Raw genomic sequence first — 11052 nt, forward strand, 5'->3', positions numbered from 1 at the left:
GGCAGGTATTAGACTCCCTTTTCATCCATTCATTCCTTTGCTACTGGCTGATGTGGGCATCAGCCCTTGCCAACTTCCCCCTAATTCCTGGAGGTTGATTCTGTGCTATCTGTCGCAATGCGCCAAGCACAACGTCCCCACATCTGTTGCTATCTTCAGGAAGATTTTTCAGTTCAAAAACAGCCCTGATAAAAGTCCGGGTTGGGTTTCTATCAACCAGCGCCCCACTATCCCCCATATCGTGAATAGGAAGTCCATCCCTGACAACAACTTGGGGTGGAAGAAAGATTTTTTGTTTGTTATTTGGGAAGGTGGAGATTGGGGCTCCCTGTTTCGATCATCCTTTGGGCTGGCCGTAGACGGGAGCCCGAATGACATAACTTTGTCTGAGGAGGAGGCTAGAGGTTTCAACCTCCTTACGCAAGACAACGGCACTTCCCATTGTTGGGACCTTATCCGGGAGACCGTCCTGGTAGAACGCGGCCTTTCGCCCGTTAATAAGAAAAGTAAGTTCCCTTTCTTATCTCCTTTATTTCCTGCACTTTTATTTCATTGATTTTCAACTGACTTTGTTTGTTGCAGTGGCTGAGAAGATTGAGGAGGCTACCAAGCCGAAGGACCTGGAGACAACCAGGATGAAGAGGGCCGGGAAGATCTTTAAGGACCCTCGACTGGGTGACCGCTTCCCGCAGTTCCTTCTTCAGGCAACGGAGCCAGATGAGGAAGGCCCCAGCCAAGTTCTGCGCACCAAGCAGAGGCCAGGTGCCTATTTTCAACCTGCTTGGGGGATCCGGGGCAAGGACTCAATTGTGGGCAGCACGGCCCTGTCCAAGGAATGGTCTAAGCATTCCATTTCCCCGGTGGATTATCAAGATTTTGTCCTTCAACAGGACTTGGAGGGGAATGTGCTGTTTGGAGCCCAAGCTCTGGCGACGGTACGTACTTTACTTATGCTTTTTACAATTCTCTTTTCTTTCTTTTCTAAACCTTTGCTGTTTTCTCTTGCAGGCTAACGCCCATTTTCAAGGGGCAATTCACCAAGCCAAGGCTTGGAAGGTTGGCCTGGAAGATGCCAACAAGAAGTTGGAGGAGGCCAATCAAAAAATTGAGGCCCTTGAAGCTCAATTGGCCTCTTCCACTTCTGACCTGGAGACGGCCCGGGCCGAAAATGTCATCTTGAAGGCACAGAATGAGAAAGCCTTTGATGGCTGGATGGACACTCAAGAATTCAAAGACTTGATGGTGGAGCATGACGCCCTTCTTCATCCTGTTAGCTATAAGGAAGGCTGGGACGCTGCTGTGGAGGCCATCCAGGATGAGTTTCCCGAGGTCCTTGAGCAGTCGCCCTTTCCTTGCCCAGTGCGGGTTCCAGAGCTTGGAGGTGTTAATGAAAAGCTTGCTGGCATGATCAAGGATGGAGAGGAGGAAGATTCCTCCGAGGAGGAATTCGAGCCTGTCGCTAAGAAGGCCAGGGTGGAAGAATCTCCCAAAGCAGCGCCTCAACAGCCATCATCTCCTGCTGAGGGAACTTCTACAGGGACTTCAGAGGGGACGACCGAGACGTCCGAAGAAACGACTGAAACTTCCGAAGAGACTTCGGATAGTGGTTCTGAAGAATCTCAGCCTTCCAAGGCCTAGCTTTTTGTATATCTTCTTTTTGAACTTTATTTATATCAGAACTTGTTACCCTTCGGGGTTATGTTTTATACGTTGCTTTTCTTGCCTTTTTCTGTTTTAACTTTACAATCTTAATATGCATTTGAACCTTAAACATCCTTGGATTGAAATAATTTCAAGCTCTTTAATATGAAGTCTGGTTTTTCAAAACCTTACACAGCATGGGTTCGACCCTAATCAATAATAACTAAACATTGTAAATTCTACTAAAATTCTACGCAAGCAAAGCTTCCAGGTGCTTTTAAACCTATTTGTCACAATGACAAGTGAGAATCGTACTTAGCCTATCTTACACGTAGTAAACCTTCAGGTTTTGTGCATGCCAGGTCCTCGAGACTTCAAAACCATCCATAGTTTCCAGCTTGTAGGTTGCTCTACCCTGAACGCTCTTGACTCTGTACGGCCCTTCCCAATTTGGGGCGAGCTTTCCTTTCTGTCCAACACCAGAAGCCTCTATTTTTCTCAAAACTAGATCACCTTGTTTAAAAAACCTCTCTTTAACCCTTAAGTTGTAGTAGAATGAAGCTTTTTTCTGATATTCTACTATCTTTGCATGTGCTTTATCTCGCACTTCATCGATTAAATCCAGGGCTAACTTCTGCCCTTTTTCATTTTCTTTTTCATCAAAAGCCTGAATCCTTGGAGAGGAATGTGATATCTCCACGGGAACTACTGTTTCTGCCCCATATGCCAACATGAAAGGAGTTGCATCTGTCGTGACTCTACAGGTAGTCCTATAGGCCCATAATATGGGAAGTATCTCATCCACCCAATTATTTCTTGACTTTTCGATCCTCTTCTTTAGTCCATCCAGGATTATCCGATTTGCTACCTCCGCTTGCCCATTGGCTTGCGGGTGAGCCACAGAGGTGAACCGTAACTCAATTTCATTTTCTTCGCAATACTTCTTGAATTCCTCGTTGTTGAATTGTGTTCCATTGTCAGTGACGAGGATACGGGGAATTCCATATCGGCACATAATGTTTTCCCACAGGAATTGTGCAACCTGCTTAGTTGTGATTTTGGCCAAAGGTTTGGCTTCGATCCACTTGGTGAAATAATCAATGGCTACAATCAGAAACTTCCTTTGTGCTGTGGCCATAGGAAAAGGCCCTAGAATATCCATCCCCCACATAGCAAAGGGAATAGGTGAGTTGATAGAGGTCAGCATCTCGGGGGGTTGTCTGGCGACTGGTGCATGCTTCTGATAGCGATCACACTTCTTTACATATTCTTTGGCATCAACCATCATTTCTGGCCAATAGAAGCCTAAACGGGTTATCTTATGAGCCAAGGCCCTGCCCCCCAAGTGTTGCCCACAAATACCTCCATGCACTTCCTCAAGAGCTAAGCGTGCCTCATCGGGCCTGAGACACCTCAAGTAAGGAACCACGAAATATCTTTTATATAGAATCCCATCTATCAAAGAGTACCTTAGTGCTTGAACAATTAACTTCCGTGCCTCAATTGCATCGCTTGGCAACCAACCGGTCTGAATGTGAGCCTTGATGGGATCAATCCATGACGTCCCCAAGCCTACGGGAGCCACAAGCTTAACATCTATGCTTCGTGTCTTCAAAACACGGAAGTACACACTTCCTGAACTTTCTTCAATCTCAGATGAAGCAAACTTTGATAGCGCATCTGCTTTAGCATTTTCTTCCCTTGGAATGTGTTCAACATGGCATTCATTAAATTGGGTCATCACAGCCCTTACTAGGCAAACATACTTAGCCATCGTATCATCCCTTGCCTCAAATTCTCCCTTTACCTGGGATATGATCAGCTTCGAGTCTCCACGGACCTTTAAGTTTTTGACTCTAAGTGTCCCAGCTAGACCAAGGCCAGCAATCAGGGCTTCATACTCTGCCTCATTGTTAGTGGTTGGGAAGTCTAGCTTCATGGCATACTCAATTAAGAATCCATCAGGGCTTTGCAAAACCAACCCTGCTCCACTGAAATTTGTTTTTGATGCTCCATCAAAATAGAGAACCCAATATTCTTTCTCCTTGTCCCCATTGTCGACTCCCTTGTCTTGAGGTATGGTATCTTCCTGCCCCCCGACTTCTTGGTTGGGTATGGTACATTCCACCACGAAGTCAGCTAGTGCCTGGGCTTTTATGGCCGTACGTGGCTTATACTTGAGATCGAACTCTCCCAACTCTATTGCCCACTTAATCAGTCTCCCACTTGCCTTGGGACTGTGAATGATATTTCTCAGTGGCTGATTTGTTAGCACTTCAATTTGGTGAGCTTGAAAATAAGGACGCAGCTTTCTTGAAGCCATTACCAAGGCTAAAGCGAATTTCTCAATGGCTGAATAATTCAACTCAGCACCATGCAAAATTTTGCTGACATAGTATACGGGTTTCTGGACTTTCAGTTCCTCCTTAACCAACACGGCGCTCAAGGCACTCTCTGAAACAGCCAAGTACAAGAATAAAACTTCATTCAGAACTGGCTTGGCCAACAATGGGGCCTGGCCCATATACTTCTTTAACTCTTCAAATGCCTTCTGATTTTCCTCACTCCATACAAAGTCTTTGATGTTCTTCAGTGACTTGAAAAATGACAAGCACTTGTCTCCTGACTTGGAGATGAATCGTCCTAACGCAGCAACCCTTCCTGTGAGCTTCTGAACATCCTTGACAGTTTTGGGGGGTTCCATGTCCAGGATTGCCTTTATTTTATCGGAATTTGCCTCAATTCCCCTCTTCGAGACCATCAATCCCAAGAATTTTCCAGATCCTACTCCGAAAGCACACTTCGTCGGATTCAACATCATCTTGTGGTACCTCAGGACCTCAAAAGCTTCCCTTAAATGGGCTATATGATCAGTCTTTACTAGACTCTTGACTAACATGTCATCAACATAGACTTCCATAGTCTTACCAATAAGATCCTTAAAAATTCTATTCACCAACCTTTGATAGGTGGCTCCTGCATTCTTGAGACCAAACGTCATAACAAGATAACAATAAACACCAAAGTCAGTGATAAATGATACCTTTGGAATGTCATCCTTATGCATTTTGATCTGGTTGTATCCGCTAAACCCATCCATGAAACTCAGCATCTCATGTCCAGCGGTGGCATCAATCAAAGTATCAATTCTAGGCAGCGGAAAACAGTCTTTGGGGCATGCATCATTCAGATCGGTGAAGTCTATACACATCCTCCACTTTCCATTAGCCTTCTTCACCATTACAGGGTTTGCTAACCACTCCGGAAATTGAATCTCTTCAATGAATCCAGCCTCTAAGAGCTTTTCCACTTCCTGCTTTATAGCCTCTTGTCTTTCCGGGGCAAAATTTCTTTTCTTTTGTTTCACTGTCTTCCGGCTTGGATCTACGTTTAGCTTGTGAGTAATTAACTCCGGGTCTATGCCTGGCATATCAGCTGCTGACCATGCAAACACATCACTATTTTCTTGCAAAAATTTCACTAACTTCCCTCTAAGGGGCTCCTCTAATGTGGCTCCAATGAAAGTCGTCCTCTCAGGATTCTCGGGGTATAAAGGAACCGAGACCAATTCTTCTGCTGGCCTTCCTCTATTCTCATCATTTTCTCGAACATCCATATCTTCAATAGGAAGAACCTGCCCCCCGACTCCATCTGCCCTCAAAGAGGCCACATAACAGCTTCTAGCCATTTTTTGATCTCCTCTTTCTTCTCCAATCCCGTTTCGGGTGGGAAACTTCATGACTGAATGGTAGGAAGAGGGGACTGCCTTGAAGGCATGTATCCCTGTTCTCCCCATGATAGCATTATAAGTTGAACTAGCCTTTACCACCACGAAATCCAGCATCTGCGTTGCTTGCCTTGGCTCCGTGCCTATGGTGGTTGGCAATTTGATTATCCCTTCCACAGGACATTCTACTCCAGCAAATCCATATATCGGCATGTCGGTTGGTGTTAACTGGGAGTCGTTATACCCCATCCTTAGAAAGTTGTCGTGGAGCAAGATATCCACAGAAGCACCATTATCCACAAGGACCCTCTTAACCGGGCTATTTCCTATTATTGGTTTTATGACCAGCGGGTCGTCATGGGGAAACTTCACACCCTCTAGGTCGGAATCATCAAAAGCCAATGTTACTTCTGTCCTGGCCCTCTTCGGGGCTTCTCCAACAATATGCATAACCTCTCTAGTATATGCCTTTCTGGAATTTTTGGACAATCCAGCAGCAGTTGGACCTCCAAAGATCGTGTTTATCACAGGCCCTCGAGGTCCCGGCCCTCCATAAATGGTGTTTATAACTGGTCCTCTAGGCTGGGGGTTTCGCCCCTGATCTTCAAAGTTCTTCCTTCCATTATTATTTCTGTCCCCTCCATCTCCAGTATACTTGTTCAATCTTCCTTTTCGAATCAAAAACTCAATTTCATCTTTCAATTGCCTACACTCATCGGTGTCATGGCCAATATCTTTGTGAAACCTGCAATACTTGCCCTTATCTAGCTTGGCGGGATCAGCCTTCAAGGGCTTAGGCCAGCGAATATCTCTGTCTTTCTCAATCTCCATCAAAATCTGACTTCTGGGAGCATTCAGCTTAGCGTATTCAGTGAACTTTTTCCCAGGTCCTCCCTTCTTGGGGGTTGAATCAGGGTTTTGTTCGATTCTAGGATATTTGTCCTTAGCGATATACTCCAAATCAGTTTTTCGTTTCTTGCCTCCAGTGGGCTCATTACTTACTACGGTCTTCCTCATACTTTCTTCAACCTTGATATACTTCCCTGCCCTCTCTTGGAGCTGCAACATGCTCTCAGGGGGTCGTTTGGCCAAAGACATCTTGAAAAACTCATCCCTAGTTCCTTGTTGCAGTGCTATCATGGCTACCTTATCATCAAGGTCTGGGACTTTTAAAGCCTCCTTTGTAAAACGATTCAGGTAATCTCTTAAGGATTTCTTAACTCCCTGCACAAGACTCATAAGAGATGCTGAACTTTTCTCATGGACTCTTCCACTGATGAATTGCTTAATAAAAGCCTGACTTAATTCTCTGAATGATCCAATAGAATTTGGGGGTAGGCGACTGTACCATCTTTGAGCCATACCCGACAGGGTTTGAGGGAAGGCCCGACATTTTATAGCATCATTCACGGGTTGCAGCAGCAGTGCATTAGAGAATGTCCTAACATGATTAGCGGGGTCTCCCGTGCCATCATAGGCTTTGATAGTGGGCATCTTGAATTTCCTTGAGATATGGGCATTCATTATCTCTTCTGTGAAGGGTGGAGTTGGATCATCAAGATCTCCAAGGGGAAGGAGATTGCTTGGATCAGTTCTTGGGACAACAGCCCTTCTTCTTATCGGACCATCCAGGTCTATGATAGGAGGAGGATTTCTCCCCCTAGGAGGCATGTGGGGTCTGGTGGCTTGGTGAGCCTCCAAATCACGCCTCAGCCTTTGGATTTCAGCCTCATGAGCCCTGATCTTTTCCTGCACTTCTTGGGGATTCGCCCCTGGGGTGCTTTGGGGGCGTTGCCTTCCATCGGCCATTGGCTCTTTTCCAGGACGCCTCCTTCTCGGGGCCACTTCATCATCCGAAGATTCGGAGTCTCTCTCAGTGTATGGACCAGAAAATTCCCGATCCTCAGGGATAGGATCCAAACCTCGTATATAGGGGGGCGACCGCCCTCGTGCTTCGCTTCGCCCAGCATATCCGCTTCCTCCAACCTCAGGGTGAAGGGGCATCCCATAAGGGGGGTTAGTAGTAACAATAGTTGAATATTCATACCCGACGGGTCGAGAATTCACAGGTATATGTATTTGTTGAACTTGAGGATTCGTACCTTAAATCGGGGGAGTTGTCCCTTGTAGCTGGGGTTGAGTTGCCCCTGTCTGGGCTTCCTCCTGAGTAGATGCATAAGTTGAATGGGGAGGAACCTCCACGATTGATGAAATCACCTGGGTTGTCTCTAATGGTGTTCCTTCCTCTAGAGCTCCAATTGTTCTCCGTGTTCTCGCCATGGTTGTTGTTGTGTTTCCCACAGATGGCGCCAAATGTTGTGGATAAAAAACTAAGGTTGTTACTTGCTGTATTTAATACTAAAATTCGGGAGCTCAAGGCCTTTAATGGCTGCTCTCGTATTTCGTGACTCAATCTGCCTTTACGAGATGCCTACGTATCTCTGTGAATTAGAGAATCAAGCCAAAAAACGTAGTTCTGATTGGTGGGGGTGAGACCCCTTATATAGATGTTGGAAGTCCTTGAATTGGACTTGGTATAGGAGACTTGGTGGGCAAGTCTCATAATTAGAATGGACTTTGGAGTCCTAGGTAGTAGGAAACTGATTCCTTATCCTTTTAGGTCCCCTTGAGGCTAATCTCCAAGGATTTATATCCTTATCGGGACTCTTTTCAACATCTTATTTGTCCCTTATTAATTAATTACGAAATTAATTAATAATCAGGGCTTTTGGGCCTTTTTTATTCCATCAAGCCTAATCTGGTCCATCAGGCTTAACCTTTCTGGTCTGAGTATCATATATCTTTTTATTGGGCCTAGCAGCCCACAGTTTGTACAATTAATGCAGTATTTAATTATACAATCATAATTTATTTATCCCTATCAATCCTCAACTATGCCCCTTGGGTAAGTAATGGAACGGTCCGCCAATTGTAGCGACATGTATGTGGGTTTTGGATCAGGCAGATCCAGCTTTTTAAAGATCGACAACGGCATCAGATTAATGCTTGCTCCCAAATTACAAAGGCACTTGTCAAAAGTTAGATTGCCAATGGTGCAAGGAATGGTGAAGCTTCCTGGATCTTTCAGTTTTGGTGGTAACTTTTGTTGCAGAACCGCGCTGCATTCTTCCGTGAGAGCAACGGTTTCAAGGTCATCCAGTTTCACCTTCCTTGAAAGAATAGTCTTCATAAACTTCGCATAACTAGGCATTTGTTCCAGCGCCTCAGCGAAAGGTATATTGATGTGAAGTTTCTTGAACACCTCCAGAAATTTCCCGAACTGTCTATCCAGCTTTTGTTGCTGCAATCTCTTAGGAAAAGGTGGTGGAGGATAGAGCTGTTTCTCCCCTGTATTAGCCTCAGGCAGAGTGTGTTCAACAGTAGTCTCCCTTGGTTCCGCCACTTTCTCCTTTTGCTTAGATTCTTCATCTCTAACTTCAGCTTTGACTTCTTTTGCCTTTTCAGCATCAGCTACTTTTCCAGACCTTAAGGTAATAGCCTTGACTTGCTCTTTAGCTTCCTTCCTGCCTGGTACTTCCGTGTCACTGGGAAGAGTGCCAGGTTGACGATTGAGCACTGCATTGGCTAATTGACCGATTTAATTTTCCAAGGTCTTGATAGAAACCGCCTGACTCTTGCACAACAGCTTAAGTTCCTCAAAATCAGCACTAGTAGGTACAACTGTACTTCCCTGTTGAGGATATGATTGCCTTGTAGCATACTGCTGTGGTTGCTGGAATCCAGGTGGGTTAAACTGTTTACTTACTCCTTGCTGATATGTTGGCTGAATAGCATTCTGATTATTCCCCCAGCTGAAATTTGGATGATTTCTGTTGTTAGGATGATAGGTCGCTGGCACAGGCTGCTGTTATCGCTGATAATTATTCACATACTGAACAGATTCGTTGACAAGAGAACACTGATCCGTAGTATGAGAACCTGCACAAAGCTCACAAAACATAGCTATTTGATTAACTCCATACGTAGCCAAAGAATCAACCTTCATTGATAGCGCTTGGAGCTGGGCTGCAATAGCGGTGGCTGCATCAACTTCCAGAATACCTGCTACCTTGCCTGACGTCATTCGCTGAGTTGGGTTTTGATGCTCGTTTGCAGCCATTGTCTCTATAAGATTATACGCCTCAGTATAGCTTTTAGCCCATAAGGCGCCTCCAGCTGCTGCATCGAGCATGGGCCGAGATTGGGCCCCCAAACCATTATAAAAACCAGTGATTACCATCCAATCCGTCATTCCATGATGTGGACATTTTCTCAACATTTCCTTGTAGCATTCCCAAGCCTCGCACATAGATTCTGTAGGTTGCTGCGCAAACTGAGTAAGAGCACTCCTCATAGCAGCAGTCTTTGCCATTGGATAAAACTTCACCAGAAACTTTTGCGCAAGATCTTGCCACGTAGTGATGGACCCAGCTGGTTCAGAATGTAACCAGTCTTTAGCCTTATCCCTCAGTGAGAATGGGAAAAGCCTCAACTTGATAGCCTCATCAGTCACGCCATTATACTTAAAAGTGCTGCAGATCTCGACAAAATTCCTTATGTGCATGTTGGGGTCTTCAGTGGCCGCTCCTCCAAAAGAAACAGAATTCTGCACCATCTGAATAGTGCCCGGCTTGATTTCAAAGGTGTTAGCTTGAATAGCCGGATGAAGGATGCTTGACTGAATGTCATCAATTTTAGGCCGAGAAAAATCCATAAGAGCTGGATCAGCTTGAACAATGCGATCTCCCATGTTTACTGGTTCTTTCTGCTCAGTTCCTGAATCCGAATCCTCAAAATCTAACTTCTCCGGAGTATCAAGAACTTCGTCTTTCTTCTAAGCTGTATCTAAGGTCCTCTTGCGAGCACGAGAACGAGTTTGCATAAACACTTTCTAAAGTACCTGAAACACAACCGAAAAGAGTAATTAACTACTACGTCCTAATCACTGAGTCCTAATGACCAATGATGGTAAGTACATAAACTAAACAAATACGCCGAGTCCTCGGCAGCGGCGCCAAAAACTTGTTAGGGCGAAAACATGCACTAATATTCACGCAAGTATACGCGTTCGCAAGTAATATAGAATACTTTCTAGTTCGTTCCCTCAGAGACTCGGACTAAGTTATTGTCTAATTAAACTCACTCACCAATGTATGATTACTTCTCAATGTTAAGATAATAACACTTAAAATTGTTGATTAAATATTAACTATAATTAACTACTTAACAAACCACTTAACTAACACTTCAGTTTATCAATAATAAAACACTCATGAGATCACAACATTATTACTTCCTTCTATAGCCATTGTTAATACCTTTAGCATGTGACAATGATGACATTAATCGAATAACACGAAACTGATAAAAGCCAACTTTTATTGTACTAATACCATTCTACCAAGCATCCACAATTAAGATAGAAGTTGAATAGTCATCAATTATGTTGAGTTCCTATATGTCTATAGAAATTGACAACACAACGATTAAGCACAAGTTATCCCTTTTGATTACATAGGGCAAATAAAACTGTTAGAATTACCCACTAATCATGCACAACTTACATGAACCTATGCTAGCATGGCAAGTTCTAAATCTCAAGATCCATCGTCGCTTCACAAGAGATTAACACCCTATCTTATATGTTCGCGACGCACATAAGACGAATACGCACAACCAATACT

At 44.5% G+C, this 11052-nt stretch overlaps 1 non-coding gene across 1 annotated transcript; it reads left to right on the forward strand.

Annotated features, from left to right (window-relative positions):
* Positions 1–9618: 9618 nt before the first annotated feature.
* Positions 9619–9725, forward strand: LOC141698979 (small nucleolar RNA R71). The gene has a single exon (XR_012565473.1). It is a non-coding gene; the product is annotated as a small nucleolar RNA R71 (small nucleolar RNA).
* The last annotated feature ends 1327 nt before the right edge of the window (positions 9726–11052 follow it).

The sequence above is a fragment of the Apium graveolens genome, chromosome 11, assembly GCF_009905375.1.
Source record: "Apium graveolens cultivar Ventura chromosome 11, ASM990537v1, whole genome shotgun sequence".
NCBI classification, from domain to species: domain Eukaryota; kingdom Viridiplantae; phylum Streptophyta; class Magnoliopsida; order Apiales; family Apiaceae; genus Apium; species Apium graveolens.